The sequence below is a fragment of the Callithrix jacchus genome, chromosome 8, assembly GCF_049354715.1.
Source record: "Callithrix jacchus isolate 240 chromosome 8, calJac240_pri, whole genome shotgun sequence".
NCBI classification, from domain to species: Eukaryota; Metazoa; Chordata; class Mammalia; order Primates; family Cebidae; genus Callithrix; species Callithrix jacchus.
In genome coordinates this window covers 127,864,384-127,885,171 of record NC_133509.1, presented here as the reverse complement: position 1 = coordinate 127,885,171, position 20,788 = coordinate 127,864,384, and the positions used below count along the sequence as shown (strand labels likewise).

Here is a 20,788-nt window from a genome sequence, read left to right as displayed (position 1 = left end):
TAGTGGTATGGGGCCAATCCAGATTGGGAGTGGGATTTTTGGTGTGGGTTACTGTTCCACTGAACCCTGGCTGCCTGACCTCGAACCCAAATCCTTGTCATTGTGGAGCCTGTGTCCCCCTCTGTCTTGGACATTTTCACTTTTATCTTCTTAGTTCTCAGAATAGCTCTGTGAGATGGGATGTATTTATTATTCTCCCCATTTTATAGATGAGGAAACTGAGGCTCAGATCTGTCACTTGCTTCTATGACATTTCTAGAATCACAGAGCTCCAAGCGCCAATCACTGAGGGTTTTTGAACTCAGGTCTGCTATTGCCTGTGGCCTAGGGTCTTTCTACTCCAACCTTTCCAACCCCGCCCCTGCCCCAGTGCTAACCAGACCTCTCTGGTTCCTCATAAAAACCTCCCATAGCCTTCCTGAATTTTCCAAGGCTACCATGCAATCAGCCCCCCAATACCTTCCAAGCATGGGCCTTTTGTAGCAGAGCAGGGTCCCCTCCATTCCTGAGCTTGTTTCACTGTGAAACACTGGAAGATGCTGACACTCACCTTTTCCAGACTGTGTCCCCTTAGCCTGGCCTCTCTCCTGCTGAGGCTCCATGTGTGGCCTGGTGGTTCTGCTCTTGTGTCTCTAGCTCAGCTTTGCTCCCCATCTTCTGATCCTGTGTGTGTGGTAACCCAGAGCTTGTCCCTCTTTCGTATCAGCCAGGGAGCTGGCAGGAAGCAGAGCTCACCCTCGATGGTTCAAAGAAGAACCTTTAAAGCAGGGAATGTTTTTCGAGCCATGGGCAGAGTTAAGGGATCAGCAGGGCTGGTGAGGCACCCAGGGCCTGGCAGCAGGGAGGAGTTGTTCCTGCTTCTTGGGCCACAGGTAAAGTGAAGAAAGTATCACGGAAGCTCTGTGATGGCAGCCGTAGCAAGCCACAGCCACTGGCCAGGGCATGTCTCTGAAGCAGGGAGACAGGTGACTAAATACCCTTCCCCTCTCTCCTCCTGCCCTCTGGTCTCCTGCCAGTGTCCCCCGTTGGCCAAGTACAGCTGGAAGCCCTGGATGTTGAGTGCTGCATTCTGCGGCACTCAGCCTCCCAGGCTCAGAGCTAGGTAGAGTGGATGGGGGTGAGCAGGGAGTGATCAGCCCCTCTACCCCTGCCTCGTGACCCTGTGGACCACAGGGCAGAGCAGCAGTGTGTCCTGTGGCCTCTGTGAGAGGGGACCCAATTCTTCTGTTCCTACCCAGAGTCTGGCATGGCCACGCTGGCTTCGACCTTTCAGCATGGCCCTCTCAGATGCCCCCATGGCCGTTGTCCCATGAGCTCATTTTCCGTCATCTTGCAATTTATGATTGATTCTTTAAGGGAGCTGATGAGCTTGCTGGCCCAGGGCCCTACAGGGGCTTGGCCCTTCGTTTCTTCTGTTGCTGGGCATTCCCCCTGGCCCCAGTGGCAGGTCCCCTGCTGCCCCCTGGGAACTCTGAGATGACCAAGTCTTTGACCTTCTCTGTATCAGTAGCTCAGGGAGACAGACAACCGTGGGGCCACCTGGGAAGGTCAGGGGCAGGGAGCTGGGGAGAGCTCCTGCTGAGCTGTTGCGTTTCTCCCACCTGTCAGTAGGTAGCCCCCTGAGAGACAGCATATGGTGACACTGGAATCATGGGTCATGATCATTTTTCTCTCCATCAAGGTACCTGGTGCCACCAACCATGGTGAGAATGACTGGGAGGGCACCTGGTGGGTGAGCTCTGAGTCATGTGGCCCCCATGGGAGAGCATGAAGCCATGGCTGCCTGTGCTGCAGCCCCAGGCCAGGGCCACGGGAGACTGGGTTCCTCGCTGGACCTGCCCCTCATCCCTGCCTCTGCTTCTCATCCCTGCACAGCCTTGACTGGGCCCTGCTCCTTTCTCTGACAGCTGATAGGATCCTGTAGGTCCTATTTCACTCTCACCTTCTGCAAATCCCTGATTTCTTCAGAAAACGGCTAGAAAATCTCCCAAGTGTGCTTGCACGTCTTTCTGCTTTCTTAGCCTTTCATCTTGAAGCCTGGCGAGGTTGTCCTGTTCATACTGCAGAAGCCAGGGATCTGAGGCTTCCCGCCTCCTGGGCAGTGATTGAGTATGAGTGAGCAAGTGTGAGTGAATGTGTGAGCCGAGGGTGCGTGTGTGAGAATTTGTCGATCTGCCTGAAGCAAGCTCTTTGGGTGCTATTTCAACAGGACAGATTTCCAGATAACCCAGTCAGCTCTCCATGTCGGACGTCACCTGGGTGCAGTGTTTCTGTGTGTAGCAAATGCACATGTGGCTGCCTGTATATGTGTGGTGGATTTGGAGTCTGGGTGATGGGTTTGCATGCTGCCTCTGACTTTGACCAGCCTTGTGACCTTGGTAAGTCCCTGTGCTCTGAGCAAGTCACCTGTGAGGCTCATAATCCTGACAGTGTTACTCATCCTTGGTCTGCAGTCTCCTGGGTGGTATTTGGGAGCACCCAGAGGATGAGCTGGGTGCTTTCTAAGCCGTGAAAGTGCTCTGTGATGTGAGCAGATATGAGATGTGCTCTCCCTGCAGCACCCAGTTTTGGAGGCTCAGGAAGCATTCCCAGGAGGGCCTGTTTTTAGTCTTGAAACATCATGCTTGAAAAATGCTCGCATGCAGTTTATTTAACTTTAAGTGGGGCAGATTCTGAAATGGGTTGTTTATTGTCCAAGTTGAATTTTTAATTTCTCATAAATTCCCCACAAATTGCTGCAGTACATCTTTATTTGTTGAATCTGTCAGAGTTGTTTATGGCACTGAAGCCTGGGCTCCCCCTGTTTGTGGGCTGTTGCCATGGCAACACCAGGGTCTGAGGCTCTGGAGGAGGGGTGCTGCTCCAAGGTGGTGTGGAAGGTTCTGGAATGGGCTGGCTGTGTGAAGTAGAGCTGTGGCTGCTGCACCGACCCGGCCTTGAGTGGGCTGAGCTGCTTAAGGCTCCGGTTCCTCTTCCGCATCACTGCACCCCTCTTGGTCCCTCTTCCCTTGGGGGTACACTGCTGAGGTCTCCTAATTCTGCACCCCTAACTAAGCCCTTGCTGCTCCCAGTGTGGTCTGGGAACCATTGACAACTGCACTGATGGGGTACCCATGAGAAATGCAGACTCCAGAGCCCCCAGACCTGCAGAGTCAGTTTGCAGTTCACCAAGGTTGCAGGCACCTTCTCAGCATGGGTAAGCTGCGGAAGCCCGCACATGCCACATGCCCTTGGGTGACCCCAGAGGCCTTGGCCTGGCGGTTCTTGGTCTCTGCCACTATTGTCCCCTGTGGTCTTTCTGACTCCTTTCCCCACAGTTCCCTCTGCTTGGCCAGGAGTGGGCTTTGCCCCTCAACCCTGCTGTGCCCAGGCTACTCTCCTGCTTCGCACATGCTAGTCCCTACTCACACCATGACCCCAGCCTTCTCTATTTAGGGAACTCTGGGCATCTTGGAAAAGGCAACTCTTGAGACACTTCCTCTGTGAAGCCCTCCCTCATTTCCCCAGATTGGGTGGGGTTCAGCTTCACTGGAGCTCTCCTGTGACCTAAACACCTCACCTGCCCCTGCCTCATCTGGCTGCCTGATTTGCCTCCTTAGCTGTGAGCTCACTGAGTGTCCCAGCTGCTCCTTCTGTCTGCTGGGTGCTCAGACCCCAGCCAGCACTCAGGAAGGTCTGGAGTCATTGCCACTCCAGTCAGCTGGCTTCACAGGGCTGAAACTTGAGGCTGAACTTCTCCCAAGAGCCTGTACGCTCTATCCCAGGGAATAGCAAGAACTGCTGGGGACCTGCAGTTTCTACCTGAGGCCTGACTGGCGGTGGGGACTAGGACTGGATGAGGATGGGGGCCTTGGACTTTGGGAAGGCACTATGGGAGGGAGATATAGGAGGAGACAGCTGAGAGGAGTCCTGAGCTCATGCACAGGTGAATGCAAAAGTTCAGGTGCCTGTGTATGCCCTTGAGGATCTGCTCGGGGCTAGGCAGTGCTGAGGCTCAGGGGAGTCCCAATGAACAAACCCCAAATCCCTGCATTCATGGAGTGCGTAGAGACTGACAACGGAAATAAGTGTGGGTAGTGAGTGAGGTGGGGGAGAGGAACAGGGAGAAAAATGAAGCGGAGTAGGGGGCTGAGGGTTAGTGTGGGATCTGGAAACATGGCTTGGTTAAAGCTGAGGATATGCTGACCCTTTGGCCCTGCAAATCCTCCCCGGCACATTCCCAAGAGAAAGGAGGGCTGTGTCCACCAAAAGACACATGTAGAATGAATGTTCCCAGCAGCAGTGTTGTTCCTCTCTCCAAAGAAGAGAGAGTATGCATGCCCACTGGCTACAGAATGGGTACATGAACCGTGTTATCATCTGGTCATGGAGTTGTATTAAATACAGCGATGAGAATGAACCATGGATGAGTCCCGTAGGCATGAAACTCGGCCAAAGATGCCAGGTCCAGAGGCAGATTTAATTTATGTGAAGATCTTGACCAGGACAAGCTGCTCTCTGGAGACAGGAGGCAGACTGGTGATCACCTTTGGGGACAAGGTGCCAGGTGGGAACGTGAGGAGCCTGCTGGTGTCCTGCAAGTGTCCTCTCCTCAGCCTTCCTCTTGGGTGCCAATTCATGAATATTAAAGTTGTTCATTTACAGCATGTGCTTGCTTTCTACAAAAGGCTTATAAAAGAAATAAGGGGAAAAAAGCCACGAGAAGCAGAGAGAGTGCTGTTTTCTGTAATATATGCCCTTAGATTCTCTAGAACATTGGTTCTCAAGTCACCGTGCATATCAGGATGTAGATGCCTCTCCTCCTGAAGCTCCCCTTGCCGGGAGTGATACAGGCTCCAAGGATGGGCCACCTGCTGAGAAGCCAGTAGCCCCAGTGGCATCTTTCTTGCTCTTCACTGGGCTGGAGCCTCTCTGTAATTAAGGGGGTATGTGTTCTGCACCCCCCAGCCCTGGCCCAGTGTCTAGTTCGAATAGACAGTGAGCATTTACAGATCGAAGGTTGGTTTTTGTTGTGTGTGTGTGTGTGTGTGTGTGTGTGTGTGTGTGTGTGTATTTTTGTCCCAGTGGTTTCAGCTTGTCTTTGGGAATATAGGGTCTGTTTCTAGGCATGGAGATACAGGGTTGCCTCCTGTGCTTTAAGTCTAACCTCCAAGCCAGAGAGGTGGTATTGGCAGGAGACAAGACCGTCCGTTGTCTGGATGCTGTTTTCTATGCAGCAGATGTGGGCTCCAGTCTCTGTCAATCAGTTTATTAAAACCTGCGTTTATTACTTGTTTGCCCTGTGCCGGGTGCTGGGCTGTGTCTCAGTCAGCCCCACAGCACCCTGTTTACAGATGAGGTTGAAGCAGCTACATTTGGTGACTGGCTCAGTTCACTCGCTAGAAGAGGGGACCCTGCCTCTAAGTGGGGTGAGTCCCAGGCCAGCACTTGAACCACTGACGGGGTGGAGGGGATGTGGGGAAGGAAGGCACTCAGTGTGCGTTGGATGCAGGAAGGGCTGGGTGTGCTACGAGGAAGTGCTTCTAAGCCCTTGCTCTTCGCTTTCTTCCCCCACCCCTCTCTCCTTACTGCAGCCCTCAATCTGACTTCCCTCCATCTAGAATCTTCCCAGATGACTCCACAACCAGGTAGTTTTACCTGCTATTTCTGAGGCCTGGCTTTCCTGTCTGCCTCCCAAGTATCGGCCAGAGACCACTGGATTCACAGTCACCTGGGAGATTGATTTTTAATAGACTATGTTTTAGAGCAGTTTTGAGTTCACCGAAAAAATGAGAGGCAGGCACAGAGATTTCCATATCTGCCCTGCCCTGACACACACACAGCCCCCTACTGTCAGCATCCCACACTACCCCGGCACATTTGCTACAATCAGTGAAGCTTCCTGGATGCCTCAGGATCACCCGAAGTCCCCAGTGTGCATAGGGCTCATTCTTGGTGTCATACCTTCTGTGGGTTTGGACAAATGCATCGTGACTTGCATCTACCATGACCTTACCATACAGAGCAGTCTCACAGCCATGGGAATCCTCTGCGCCTCCTGTACTTTGCAGAGTGCTCCTAAAAAGACGTGCTGATGAGGTGGCATCAGTGACATCCAGATCTCTGGGGTAGCTCCAGAGCATTGGCTGTCATGGGGCCCCCAGCTGGTTCTGATGACAGGCAGATGGGAGAGGGGCATGTGGGGAACACTGGATTGAAGTCATGGTTCTCAAACTTGAGACCCCCAGGGAGCACGTCTTCAAACAAATGGCTGGCCCCATTCCTGGGGTCTCTGAACCAGGAGGTCTGAGGGGGCTGAGAGTCCACATCTGTAACAAGTATCCAGGTGATGTTGACCCTGCTGGCGAGCCCCTCTGTCTGAGAACCACTGATTTTAAACAGTGGTGATGAAAGGTGTGGCTGGGCCAGATGTGCCTGCTCAGAAAGCCACCAGAGTGCTTTCCAAGTCTTTGGGGCATCTGCGAGATGGTGCCCAGTTCCTTTCCCATTTCTGAGTCAGGGACCGAACCCTGGGATGGGAGACATAGGACCATTTCCTGTACCATCAGACGCTTGGGGACCTGGGTTTGGATGGAGGGTGGCGGTGTGGGCAGGTGTTATATTGAATGTAAAGTGAGCCTGAAGGCCGGTGAGGCTTGGGGCCAAACTTCCTGCCCACTGAGTCACTCTCAGGCAGTCTCTGACCCCATTGAAGTGTCCTTTGATCTCCCCCCTCAGCCCTACTGGGGGTTCCTTTGGCCTTCACAGCAGGACAAATAAGACCCCCAGGGTGACAACAACCCAGACCAGGCCTCCCTGGGAGTGGGGGGGAGTGTCAGCCAGGGCCTGGCATCGAGACTTAGAAGTATAGAGCCTGGGATTATGGGATGCTTGTGGGAGAAGCAGGCTGTTCTTCAGACAACAGGCCGCCCTAGATGCCTGGCATCTGTTGTAATAAAAGACCTTTAGTACAAACTAAGTCTGCTGCATCTGGCCTCCTAGGAGCCCAGCAATAAAATCGGTGTAAATAGAGCTAACATTTGGGAGTGGTTTATAAAGCACTTGAAAAAAATCCCTCCTATAAACCCCAAAGACAGCCCTACAGCTGGAGGGACAATTAATTATCCTACCTTTTGGATATGGGAAATGAAATTCAGAAAGGTTGAATAACTTGCCCAAGGTCACAGATCTTTTAAATGGCAGAGCTGGGGTTTGGCTTGGCAGCTCTGCCACCCAAGTCCCTGTGCTTTCTGCTGTCTTATTCCCCTTCCTCCATGTGGCCCCTCCAGGCAGGGACAAAGGCTCTCCCCTGGTACAAATTCTAACTACAAAAAAGGGTGAAGATGTTGGTGCTCTCAGAGTGGAATGTGCTGGAATTTCTCACAACAGAGTTCTTGAAATACGTGGCTATCCTTGGCATTTCTTAGCCAAAAACTGCACAGGTGAGTACCCCATAGCGGTAACCTTGGCAAGGGTTAGGGAGTGAGTTATCTTTCCAATGGAGGGATTTCCACTACATCTGCTGTCTTCCATTTCCCATGGTGAGACATTTGGAGGCACAGGGTGGTTTCCAGTCTCATTGAATTAGCTTTCAAGCTTGGCTATGAGGCACCTCTAGGGGTTCCTTGAAGGGGTACCTGCTTTTCAAGGGGGATGAGTTGCTTACCACTCCCTTCACCTGAACAGCTTGCTTGCTTCCTCCTTCCCCTCCCCTCCCCTCCCCTCCCCTCCCCTCCCCTCCTCTCCCCTCCCCTCCCCTCCTCTCCCCTGCCTTCCCCTCCTTTCCCCTCCCTCCCTCCCTCCTTCTTTCCCTCCCTCCCTCCTTCCTTCCCTCCTTCCCTCCCTCCCTCCCTCCCTCCCTCCCTCCCTCCCTCCCTCCCTCCCTCCCTCTTTCCTTCCTTCCTTCCTTCCTTCCTTCCTTCCTTCCTTCCTTCCTTCCTTCCTTCCTTCCTTCCTTCCACTTTCTTGTTTTTCTTTCTCTCACAGAGTTTCACTCTGTCACCTAGGCTAGGCTGGAGACTGCAATCTCCACCTCCCAGGCTCAAGTGATTCTCCTGCCTCAGCCACCTCAATAGCCCGGGTTACAGGCATGCACCACCATGCTCAGCTAATTTTTGTATTTTTAGTAGAGATGGGAGTTTGCTATGTTGCCCAGGCTGGTCTTGAACTCCTGAGTTCAAGTGATCCACCTGCCCCAGGTTCGCAAAGTTCGGGGATTGCAGACACGAGCCACCATGCCCAGCCACTCTCTCTTGATCTGTGTTTGATCCGGGGTCTAACTTTGAACTAGAGTCTGCTTATTAGGTTTCATTTCAGGAAAGATATTTGAGGTCAGAGAGAGTGTGAAAGCCATGGTGGGTGTCTGGGGCAGAGTCCTGGGACACTCAGCTCCCCTGAGAAACATGACACGAGTTGGGGTGCAAGAGCCAGGGTCGACCCTCGAAGTGTGCATCGATGCCTTCAAAAGCCGGCTGCAGTATTTGGCCACTTGTGACCCCTGGGCACTTGCCATCAGCCCTTGCTCCTCTCTCTTGGCTTGGATAGGACAGAAGCTGCCACTTGGGGGCTCCTGGAGAACCATTTGGAGCACGTGGTACTCAAGAGCCAGTCTCTTATTTTTTGCTGTGTGGCAGCAGGGCCTCCCTAGACACGACATAGTGGGTGCTTGCAGGGAAGTAGAGTAGTGGAAGTACCTCCTCCCTCCCCACACATGGGGATTGGAGATGAAGCAACTGATCCTGCCTGCTTGAGTCTCAGCTGTTACTTTCCACGTGGGCAGCCCCAGCGGGAGAACCCGTGTGTCCGCTGGGCTCTCTTTAAAATGCACCCAGTGCAACCCGGTCCTTCTTTGTAAACTTTCTCCCACTGGCCGGATGGTTTGCTTCTATTTAAGGCAGTGAGAATATTTTCTCCGGCATGCTGCCCCCTGGCCTTTATTTTGTCCCAGGAAGGCCATTCCTCGAAAGGGAGGCCAAGCAGGGGTTGCACTTTCTAGCAGCAGGGATTGTTGGTGCCCACCCCCACAGCAGACCTAGAACCTTTGCCAAATGCCTCTCTGCCTGGAGGGATCATGTTTGTAACTTGACTTCCTCTGTCCCCTCCAGACCCGCTTGTGCTGTGTTTTATTGGATAGTCATGAAGGTCCCCCCCATCTCCCACCCAGGCAGCCAGCCCGGTGCCTCTGTCCCTCTACGCCACAACTTTTCTGTTTCCAGGTTCTGTTGATTTTCCCTCTGGATATTTCCTTACCCACTCCCCTCTCTGTCCTTCTGTTCTGTGACCCCAGGTAGTCTCCCAGTCCCCCTTACCTCTTACTGCCAAGCTTCTGGCTGGCATCCCCACCTGGGCTCTTGCTCCCTCAGCCCAGCCCCTGCCTGGCAGAATGATTTTTCATCAAGTATATCTGAGTCACTCCCCTGCTCTAACCTTTCCTGGCCTTTCATTGTCTTTAGGTTAAAGTCTAAGCCCTGGAGAATGGTTTACAAAGCCCTTCCCAGTTTGGTCCTGGCAGCCGGGCAGCCTCACCCCTTGCCACTCCCAACTCAGACACCAGCGACTCCTGTGCAGTCTCTCCCTTCCTCTGCATGTGCTGGTCCCAGCCTACTCCAGCCAGATGTCACTTGCTGACAGAAGCCTTCCCGGCTTCCCCTCTGTCCCCTCCCCTCCTCCGAGCTGTTATTTATCTGCCTACCTGCCGGCTAGGCTCCTCATGGGCACTCACCTTAGTTTGCTGCCTGCAGGAGGCCTTTGGCATGTGATTCTTGTGTATTGGTGACTTTCCCACGGGGTCAACCTAGAAACCACAGAAGGGGTTTTGTAGGGCTTTTAAGGGGCAAATGGAATCTGTTATTCTTTAATATCATTAATATCTACAAAGTTGCCCTCCCAGCAGATCTTCACTCCCCAGTGTCTACACGGTCCCTTTTCCTCCGGATGGCAGTGATGATTGGCCTGAGCCTGTTATGAGATGCCTCATTCCTAGCCTCCCTTGCAGTGGGGGTGCCCATGTTGTGTGCACTTCTAACCAGTGAGACGTGGCAGGAGAGAGAGTTTCTTTTTCTTTTTTTTGAGACAGTCTTGCTTTGTCTCCCAGGCTGGAGTGCAGTGGTATGATCTTGGCTCACTGTAACCTCCACCTCCTGGGTTCAAGCAATTCTCATGCCTCAGCCTCCTGAGTAGCTGGGATTGTAGGTGTGTGCCACCATACCCAGCTAATTTTTGTATTTTTAGCAGAGGCAGAGTTTCACCATGTTGGCCAGGCTGGTTTCAAACTCCTGAGCTTAAGTGATCTGCCCACCTTGGCCTCCAAAAGTGCTGGGATTACAGGCATGAGTCACTGCGCCCAGCTAGGAGAGAGTGTTTCTTCTCTTACAAAAAGTTAGCTGTTTCCCTGGCCCCTTCTTCCCGCCTTCCAGAGGCTTTGTGGGAGTATCAGGAGCTTTGGCAGCTGCCTTGTGACTATGAGATGACAGGCATGCGGACAAAGGTTTACCATGGCGAGCATGGCAGAATAGAAGCTTGAAAGGAGCCTGGATTCTTGCTGACGTCAAGCTGTTGAAACACCCCAGAGACCCCACTCCCTCCTAATGTTCTGTCCTTACGACTAAAGCCATTTTTAGTCAGCTCTTAAAATCAGACACATCTTTGCTCATGATTCTGAGCTTGTCAGAATTGTTTTTTGTTATACAAAAACTAAATGCATCCTTGGCATAAGGACTGGCCATGATTGAAACAAAACTTTGAAGGCTGAAGGTGTGTGCCAAAGAGAAGGATGCCAGTGCTTTGAGTGTAAGAAAGCACTGATGTAAGAAGTGTGGGTGCCCAAGAGGATGACCGTCAGGCGTCCTATTCATGTGGGCGTGTTATGCCAGAAAACAAATCACACCCTGTTAGGAGAAAACTTAAAATGTCTTCTAAGTAGCAGATTGTCAACATGAATGAAAAATCTTCAGGAAATGTCCAGAAATAGAATTTATTGGCATGAATATCTCAGAAGGTCCAGAGATAGGCCCGGCAGATTTCAGCCCATGAAGGACTCAAATGTATTGTCTTCAGAAATATTTCTTCACTTCTCAGGCTCCTTTGTGAGAGTTATTTTGGGTGGGCTTGTGCCAAGTCATGTGAAACTGGTTGCCCGCAGCTCCATCCCCTGGGCTTCACAGCCCTGCAGGAAGCAGACGTCGGGCTGGCTGGGGCTGGCTGGGGCTGGCTGGGGCTGGCTTGGGTCACATATGTATTGTGCTTGCCTCCTAGGACTGTCATAACAAGTCACTGTGAACTGCATGGCTTAAGAGAACAGAAATCCATCCTCAGTTCTAGAGGCTGGGAGTTGGACTCAGGGTGCCAGCAGGGCTTTGCTCCCTTTGAAGCCCTGAGGGGAGGAAGCTTCCTTGCCTCTGCCAGCTCCTGATAGTCCCAGGGTGCCTTGGCTATGGCAGGATCGCCGCAGTCTCTGCCTCCATCCTCACTTGGCCATCCCTGCCTGGGTGTCTGCGTCTTCACGTGGCTTTTTCCTTTTCCTATAAGGACACTTGTCATATTGGATTAGGGCCAACCTGAATGACTTCATGTTAACTTGATTATATCTGCAAAGACCCTGTTTTCAAGTACGGTCACATTCGTAGGTCCTAGAGGTTAGGACTTCAGCTTATCTTGGTGGAGGACAAAGTTCAACCCCTAACACCCGTTCCTGAGCCAGCCACTTTGGTCTGGATGACATGAGACTCTAGTTGGCCAGGCCTGTATCACCTGCCCTCCCCGAAGTGAGTGTGTGGGTCAACCCCCTGGAATGACTTGGCTTGAATGTTGGGGAGGAAGTTTCTCCAAGGGAACTAAGTTGAGGGCAGGCCACAGATGGAAACTTGGCAAAAGCAGTGGTGGTGGTAATGGTTCATCAGCAGCCCGGCTTGGCCTGAGGCCCCAGCTTTCCAGTCCAGAGTAGTCCATTGGTCTGACTCTTCTCTCCCAGTTCAGTCCCCTCTTTTCCGACTTGGGGAGAGGAAAGATCTGGGGGAGTGGGCACTTAGTTCAGCTGGAGGTGGATGGAGAGGGAAAGGAGACCCAAAGCAGCGAGGCCCTTGTGATTTCTCTACCGGATGCCTGCTCTGGGCTGGAGCATGGGCCTCAGATAGCCTTGTCGCTGGGCTGCATGTGCGGCCTTGTGGGGTTCCACCCAGCAGAGCTTCTGATGTAGGAACACAGCCTGGGCGGGTTAGCTAGTGACTGAACTTTGATGATAATGAACCACTGTTTGTTGCTTTTGTTTTGTTTTGTTTTGTTTTTTGAGATGGAGTTTTGCTCTGTCACCAGGCTAGAGTGCAGTGGCATGATCTCAGCTCACTGCAGCCTCTGTCTCCCAGGTTCAAGCAATTTCCCTGCCTCAGCCTCCTGAATAGCCGGGACTACAGGTGCACACTCGAATTTTTTGAATTTTAATAGAGACGGGGTTTCACCATGGCCAGGATGGTCTCAATCTCCTGACCCTGTGATCCACCTGCCTCGGCCTCCCAAAGCACTGGTATTACAGGCGTGAGCCACCACGCCCAGCTGTTTGTTGCTTCATTCACTAGTTTTTCAGCTGCTGTGGGAGGCGGCTATGGAAGTGTGCAGTCCACAAGAAATGGAAAAACACTGATCCCCTGATTCTGTCCCGTGCTTTCCAGTTGGCCACTCATTTGGAGATCTTTCCGTTTGCTTTTTTTTTTTCCCCTCCAGGCTGCTGGGCCATCCCTGCCTACCCAGCCTTTTTCTGAAGGTCCCGAAGCCCAGAGCACTTAGGAAAGTCTGAGCATTAAATCGCATCCTGCCTAACCACCACATCCCGTGTGTATGTCTTATCTCCTTTATGACAGGGGCATGGTTCATAGCTGCCTTTATCTGGAGCATATCAGGCCATGTGGGAGAGGAAGCTTGAGCCAGGCTGACCCTGTGCAGACCTTGCTGTGCCCACCGTGGGGCCCTGGGTTAGTGTTGTTTTTCTGAGCCTCAGTTTCCTCCTCTTCAGAATAGAAAATGGGAGTAGCGCTAATGCTTGACATTTTTCTCAGCCAAGTTCCTGTGAGCGGGTTTGTGCATGCCTGGGACCTGAGCTCTGGCCACAGGAAGGTCCTGTTCGGAGCTTGTGGTCAGCTGGGTGATGAGGTCAAGACACTCTGGGAGTTAGGATGGAGGGTGTGGCTTGACTGCCCCAGACCACGCTGCGAGGTTTCCAGAAGAAAAGAGCGTGGGGCGGGGATGGGGTCAAAGAGGACCCTGTGTGTGCCTGGTGAGGGCTTCAGCCCCGGCTCACGGACCAGGGGTGGACCTGTCCCACCAGGGCAGTGACCCACTTTGGGAGGCAGTGAGCCGTGAGTGTGGAAAGGAAGCCAGAGGCAGCATGAGTCCTTGTTTAGGGGAATTGGGGGAGCCACTGAAGGCTTTTAGGTAGCTGAGGAAAGGTATTCTGGCAGTTGTGGCCCAGAGTGGATGGGTTATGTCCAGGCTAGAAACTGGATACTGAAATTAGTTTTGAAACAGTAAAAAAAAAAAAAAAAAGTCTGAATTAGAGAGTATAGCTTAATTTTAATTACTGGTTCTCTGATTGCATGTAAGCCAAGGTCTCTTATTGGATTTTTTAAGATAGGGTCTGGCCGTGTTGCCCAGGCTGGTGTATAGTGGCTATTTCAGAGATGCAGTCATAGCACACTGTGGCCTTGAACTCCTCGGCTAGAGTGATCCTCCTCCCACCTTAGCCTCCTGAGTAGCCGGGACTGCAGGCACGCCTTCATGCCCAGCCACGAATTGATTTTTAAGTGCTGTCAAGTGTTTCAAGAAGACTCTCCACCTGCTCTGCACTAACCTTCGCCCATCTTGGTGATTTGTTGCAGAGCCTCTGTTATGGGGCAGGAGCAGCACAGCCTCCTTCCAGTCTCCCGTTCTGCAGCAGTGCTCTTTGGGTCACCCCGGGAGTTGAATTAAAAGGCCACTCTGACCTGGCCTCTGTGGTTTCCTGGCAGGCTGCATGGACCAGTCCTCAGGCGCTGCAAGAGCAGAGCTGCCGATTGGCAAGGACAGGGGCCTGAGGGCTTGCCGAGAGGGGTAACTAGCCTCCGCTTATTTGTGTGAGAGGTGAGGCTTGGACGTTTGGTTTGATTTTGAGGCCCTGTGCCTGGTGACTTGGAACTAAGGTGCAGACTTCCATTTCAGACTCAAAGGCGGCATGGCATTGGTCTGCAAAGTCAGGGATCTGGCTCTTTAAGGTAGATCTTATAGGATGGAGCCCTTAAGTGCCCCTTTCTTCCTGAACTGACAGGTCCTAGAGCCCTGGGCCAGGATCCCTGGTGCTAAGCCCTATCAGTTCGGTGGGGAAAGGGCATTTAAGACTCTTACCCTGCTGAGATCTAACCTAAAGAACCACAACCTGACGTTCAGCCCATGCCAGTCTGTCACGGTGTCAGGGGTTTTTCTTGCTTCTTCCTCTTTCTCCTTTGTTAGCCTTGGTGCTTGCAGTGACCCTTCTGGCCAGCCCATAGACAGAAGCCACACCCTTCTTCCCTGTCTGTCATGTTGCTGTCCCCTGGGCCACTGCCCCACCTCCTCTGAGATCTGCTGCCCCACAGAGCTGGGTGATGGTTGTGCCACATTGGTCAGTGACTGCATCTGGGTCAGTCCCAGGGGCTTGCATGACTGGCTCTCAGCCCTTTACCTGGGGGGCCCTGTGGCTCATCCATGGTGCTCGAGTTCCAGTTTCCATCTGCTGCCAGGCTGAGAGCAGCATCCTCACCAGGTTCACAGCCGAGCACGTGGGCAACAGTGTTGGGCCTAGGCTTTGGTTTAATTTTTATGCTGGACTTTCTCAGTAATCGCCAGCACAGCCTTATTCATGGTCCCTTCCTTGTGTCTGGATTTCAGCTTCCCCATCTCTGCAGAGGGTGTTGGACCAGATTACGCATGGGTGACTCAGATATACCTGGGCCAGCATGCAACCTGTTTGGCCCACACAGGAAGTTTACGTTCTTCCCTTTGACATTGTGGGCAGTGTTTAAGCTGGTTGCCCTTAGGCCCCACCATTCTCTGTTGTCCCACACCACTGGCCTCATGGTTTACATTTGCTCTGTAGGCGCTTCAGTTAGTGACCCTCCATTTGCTCCTAGGTCCCCTCCTCACATCCCCCTGCCACCTGAATTCCTCAGTACTCTCTGGATCTGGCTTCCCAGGGTGATGAGATAGAAAAGAAGGAGACTAGAGCCTAGCCATCCAGAAGCCAGGTTCCACAACGGTCAGATTTGAGGACTCTGGGGAAGGGGAGAGGAGTTTTCATTTACTCAGAACACAAGGTAGTGGACTTGGGACAGTAAAGGTCTCAGGAACAGAGTTGAAGCCAGAATTGTCGAAGATGCATATTGGGCCTTCAGGTGGGCGGCAGGAGAGGAAGGGTGGGCCTGTGGTGTGGGAAGGGCCCCCCGCAGGATGCCAGCCCTGCCACTGATGAGGGCAAGGAGAGTGGCAGCCTGGGCATGACATGCGCCTGGAACAGGCCCCACCAGCCGTGGGGCCCAGACTGTGGTGTAATCCAAGCTTGTTTTAATCAAGCCACAGATAAGAACGAGCCTCCTCCCAGCCGGGCTGAGGCTGGCTATGGCCTGAGTGCACATTCCTGCCTGGTGCACTCTGTTCTGCATGTAGGTGGGGCCAGGCGGGGGGGCTGCCCTGCTGCCCTCGACCGAGGATGGCATTTCTTCTGCTTGACAGGGACATTTGGAATTTCCTGTTGGAAGGAAAGAGTGCCTGGTGGGTTGAGCTGTGCGTGTGTTCAGTGCTTTCTGCAGTGACCCCAGAGAGCAGTGGGCTTTTGCAGTCTCTACTCTGCTGTCTTCGGCTTTCCCACTAGTGTTTCCTGCCTGTGATCTTGGGCAAGTCATTTTGCTTCTCTGAGCCCCAGCTTTGGGTTCTGTGTGTGCTGTGAAACCACCTGTGGCCAATCCTGGGTCAATATTTTTTACCAATGACAAGAAGTTTCTAAGGGTTTTCCCCAAAGGGTGGGCCTCCCTAGGGAGCTGGCAGTAGCTGGTTGAGAAGGAGTTTGGACTTCAAGTCAATTTGTAGGGTTAATATTGCACCTTTTTAAAAAATTTGAGACAGTCTTACTCTGTCACCCAGGCTGGAATACAGTGGTGCAGTCTCGCCTCACTGAAACCTCCACCTTCTGGGTTCAAGCAATTCTCCTGCCTCAGCCTCCTGAGCAGCTGGGATTATAGATGCACACCACCACAACTGGCTAATTTTTGTATTTTTAGTAGAGACGGAGTTTCATCATGTTGATCAGATTGGTCTCGAACTTCTGACCTCAAATGATCTGCCTGCCTCGGCCTCCCAAAGTGCTGGGATTTACAGGTGTGAGCCACCGCGCCTGGCCAAGATTGAAACGTGAATCTCCTTCTCCTTGTCTGAGGCCCTTCTCCCTTTCTTTGCCCACCAGTTCCTCCCTCTGAGTGCTGCAGCCACCGCACAAACCCCAGTGCCCCATCAGGCCCAGCAGGACGTGCAGATGGAGCCCTGGCCTGAGTTTTGGATCTTGGCTTCAAAGCCGTGTTAGGTCCAGCTCTACCTTGTCCCAGTTCCCAGCCCTGTCCCTTTTAGGTGTGTCTGATCAGCACTCTCAAAACTAGAGAGATTGTAGCCTCAAAAAAATCCTTTTGGCAGGGTTTCGGTGACCTGAACATGCGCCAGGCATGTTCCAAAACCCCCAGCATCAAGACCCATCCAGGGATTAGGGTCGAAGCTGCTTTGCTGGGGCAAGAGGGACTGTCTCTGTTCTTAGCCACTTTCTGTTCATATATGGCTATCATTTACTGAGTGAACATTGATTAGAAGAGCAGCGTGACGGAGCAGAGAAAACGTGTTTCCCATTTGCTATACCTGTGTTGGAATCTTGGATTTGTTACTGTGAGATTCAGGACATTTGAGTCATTTGTTTTCTGGAAGGTTAATTTCCTTAACTTATAAAATGACTCGATTTATACCTCCTGTAGTGGATGTGGTGAGGACCGGGTGATAGGAAGTCTGTGAGGACCCAGCATGGCACCTGCACATGGCGGCTGTGTGGTAGGTGGTCACCGCTTTTGTCATTTTATAGGTGGCCCTTAGGATTAGACACTGAGGGGGACACAGGCTGGGTGGGATAGGTCCATGCTACCAGGAGTATATGGTCAACAGGGGGCTGCAGGATAGATTGGCTGTGTTTTGGGAGTTCCTAGCATCTGACCCCCTCCCAGTTTACATCTGAGTATTCACTTCCATGTGTATCTTGGAGGCCAGAGAGGAAAGGCCAGGAACTCTCATCACCTGTAGTGCTGGGTGTGGGCACAGGACTGGGGCCTGCCAGCCAGACCCGCCCCCTGGTGCTGGGATTCAGGAAGCAGCACAGAGAGCCTTCATCACTGTGGCTCAGTGGCAGAGGCAGGTGCCAGATGGGAAGCTGAGCTCTGTGTGCCCGGGTGTGGGCTGGGCAGGGGTCCTTGCCTGCCTGCCTGCCTGCCTGCCACCGGACCCACTTTCACTGTGCTGCTCTGGGCAAACAGCCTCCCTGGCAGGGGCCTAGTTTCTGAGCATGGCTCTCCCAGCTTCCTGTTTTCTGACCTGCACAGTGACCTTTTAGTGAGGTACCTTGCTGCTCAGATCAGCCCCAGGAGGGTTCTGGTGCTCACATCCCAGAACCTACTGGTCCCTGGGCCTCAGAGTAACTCATACTGAGAGGAGGGAAGGCTGCCCAGGCAATGCTGTGCAGAGAGAGCAGGGTTGCCACTTCTGCCTGCAGGGACGAGTCAAAGATGACTTCCTGGAGGAGGGGGCATTTGAAAGGTACTTTATAGGACTAAGGGTCTGGGAGGAGGAGGTTCAAATCCTGTCTTGGCAGTGGCAGCCTGGCCCTCATCTTTAGCCTCTTTGAAATGTAAATGACACTAGTGCCTGTGGGATAGGGCCTTTGTGTGGAGTAAACGTTTGAGGACAGTGCCTGGCTAATCTCTGATCAAAATAGGCCCCCTCCTGCCAGGGGATTAGGTTCTTGACAGTTGTAAAGACCAACCATCTCTCCCACAAACTCTGTTTTGATGGGGAGTGGTAGAGTTATGTTGGGAGGCTTCTGCTCTGAGCTCAGTGCATAGACAGCCTGTCTTGTTGAATGTGCCTGACCCCTCTAGATGTAAGTAGGATCCTTCCTTTTTTACAGGGGAGAAGATGGAGCCTTAGTGAGGTTAAGTAGTTCCCTGGGCCTTCCATCCAGGTGATGGGGCCAGGACATTGCTTCTAGTTCTCCTGCCTCCCAAGCTTGGCTGATCCTACAACCTCATACGGCCCCACCCAGAGGGAGTGAGTCCCCGGAGAAAGAGAATGCCAGTGACCCAGAGTGGGCACAAAGCTACTTCCTGCTCAGGGAGTACCGGGGGGCCTCCTATGGGGGTGGTGGGGCATTGAACGTCCCCTTCAGGGAAGGCTGGGAGCTTACCAGGTCCTGAGGAAGAGGAGGGACTGTGTGCAGGAACCCCTGAGGCACAAGCCAACTTAGCATTTGGGGGAACTCCAATTATTTCATGTGTATGGTATCTGTGGGGTGCCTGGCAGGGGCACTGGGCTAAGCAGTGTGGCAGGGGACCTTGTGTGCTCTGGCCAGGGGCCTGGACCTCATTCTGTTGGTGGTGGGGGGCCATGCAAGTGGGGATTGGCAAAGTGGACCAACACCACCTCCCCTCCCCTCCCTTCTCTTCTCCCCTCCCCTCCCTTCTTCCCTACCCTCTCTTTTCCCCCAACTCTGTCCTTGTATCCCAGGCCACAGTGAAGGAAATTGGTCCCAGGCCCTGCTTTTGTAGGAGGAAGCAAAGCTCTGCTTTGTGTAGCTGAAGGCCAGGCTCCCCATTGTCCACCCTGACATAGACCCTCTGAGTCCTCAGTTATCTGGCCTGTATGTGACTGTGAAGTCTGTCTTGTTTCTCCTCCCAGAGAAATTGTGAGTATAAAAAGCCTGTCAGACATGTGGATATGTGGTTTTAAAGATTAAGGCAGTTTAACCAAAAAGAACAAAACATTGCCTGAGTTAATAGAAGTGGCACTGGGCGTTCTTCCCGTCAGCCTGAGTTGGAGGTGGGGTGCCTCCCAGCAGGGGCTGGCAGGAGCACCAGCATGCGCTCTGACCTCATCCAGAGAGTTTCCGGGTGCTCTGCACAGTGAGACACCCTCTGGAGGAGGCCCTGTGGGGAGGGCAGAGGGCCAGTAAGAACATTCAGTGGCCTTGGAGAAGCCAAGGTGCCATTTGTCCCCTCCCACCCACCCTGCACTTCGTGTACTGAAACTGACAGCAAGGAAGACTTGGCAGGGAGAACTCCCAGTTTAGCTCCTCAAGTGTTGTTGAGGCTGAATACCAGCCGACAGCTTGCTGGCCTGCTGGGGGGTGTGGGGCTGAGAGGGCCTCAACCTCTTATCGCAGTGACCCTGTGAGGTGTAGGTGTGTCTGGTCCCCCATTCAGTGGTCATGGAAGCACAGTGTGGTTTAAGTGACCAGCTAGTCTGCAAGCAACAGAGTCAAGTTTCCAGAATCTGCGGTCTGACACCAAGCACCTTTGTTTTGTAGAGATACAAAGTCTCCAGCAGGCACAGGGTGGAAGAGGAGGTTTTTGTTAATTTTTTTTGTAGACAAGGGATCTTACTGTGTTGCCCAGGCTGGTCTTGAATTTCTAGGCTCAAGTGATCCTCCCGCCTTAGCCTCCCAAAGTGCTGAGATTACAGGTGTGAGCCACCGTGCCTGGCGAAAAAAGAGGAGGCGTTTTGTTGACATAGATTGGAAGAAGGTTGAGTAGCTGAGGAGGCCAAGGCAGGTAGATCACTTGAGGTCCTTGAGGTCAGGAGTTCGAGACCAGCCTGGCCAACATGTAGAAACCCCGTCCTACAAAAAATACAAAAAGTAGCCGGGTGTGGTGGCACATGTCTGTAATCCCAGCTACTCGGGAGGTTTCTCCAGTTGTGGCCTCTGCTCCCTGAAGCTCTCGCAGTTACTGGCCTTGGGCTCCTGGGGAGGGCAGATCTCACTGACACCACCATTCCTTTTGTAGGAGAATCACTTGAACCCAGGAAGTGGAGGTTGCAGTGAGCTGATCTTGCACCATTGCACTCCAGCCTGGGCAATAGAGCGAGACTCTGTCTCAAAAATAAAAAAATAAATAAAATAAACATGTATCCCACTCTTCTTTCCCTTCTAAAAGACAGTATAGGTGTATAATTTAATAATTTTTTTGTTATTTATAACTGTACAATTAGAAAAAAACAAATATTAAAAGGTAGGGAATTGATTAAATAAATTATGCTTGATTTACCTTTTAATGATAATGCTTTAGAAGAATATGCAACTTTGGCTGGGCACGGTGGCTCATGCCTATAATCCCAGTACTTTGAGAGACTGAGGCAGGTGGATCACCTGAGGTCAGGAGTTTGAGACCAGCCTGGCCAACATGGTGAAGCCATGTCTGTACGAAAAATACAGAAATTAGCTGGGTGTGGTGTGCATGCCTGTAATCCCAGCTACTTGGGAGGCAGAGATTGCAGTGAGTCAAGACTGCACCATTGCACACCAGCCTGGGCAACAGAGCAAGACTCCATCTCAAAAAAAACCAAAGGCTATGTAATGTCACAGGAATATGTTCACTATAGCTTGTTAATTAAAAAGTAGGTTCCAGATGTCTGCGAAGTACAGTTTCAGTTTGAGCAATGATATATATTAAAAGCTTGGAGGGGTATGTTATGTAATACAAATGTTATGGGCTGTCTCTGAGATTAAATTAAA

The 20,788-nt window shown here is 52.3% G+C and overlaps 1 protein-coding gene across 4 annotated transcripts in view; it reads left to right on the top strand.

Annotated features, from left to right (window-relative positions):
* ITPK1 (inositol-tetrakisphosphate 1-kinase) overlaps window positions 1-20,788 on the top strand; it is a 180,696-nt gene that overhangs the window by 59,518 nt on the left and 100,390 nt on the right. The gene's annotated exons all lie outside the window — the stretch shown is intronic.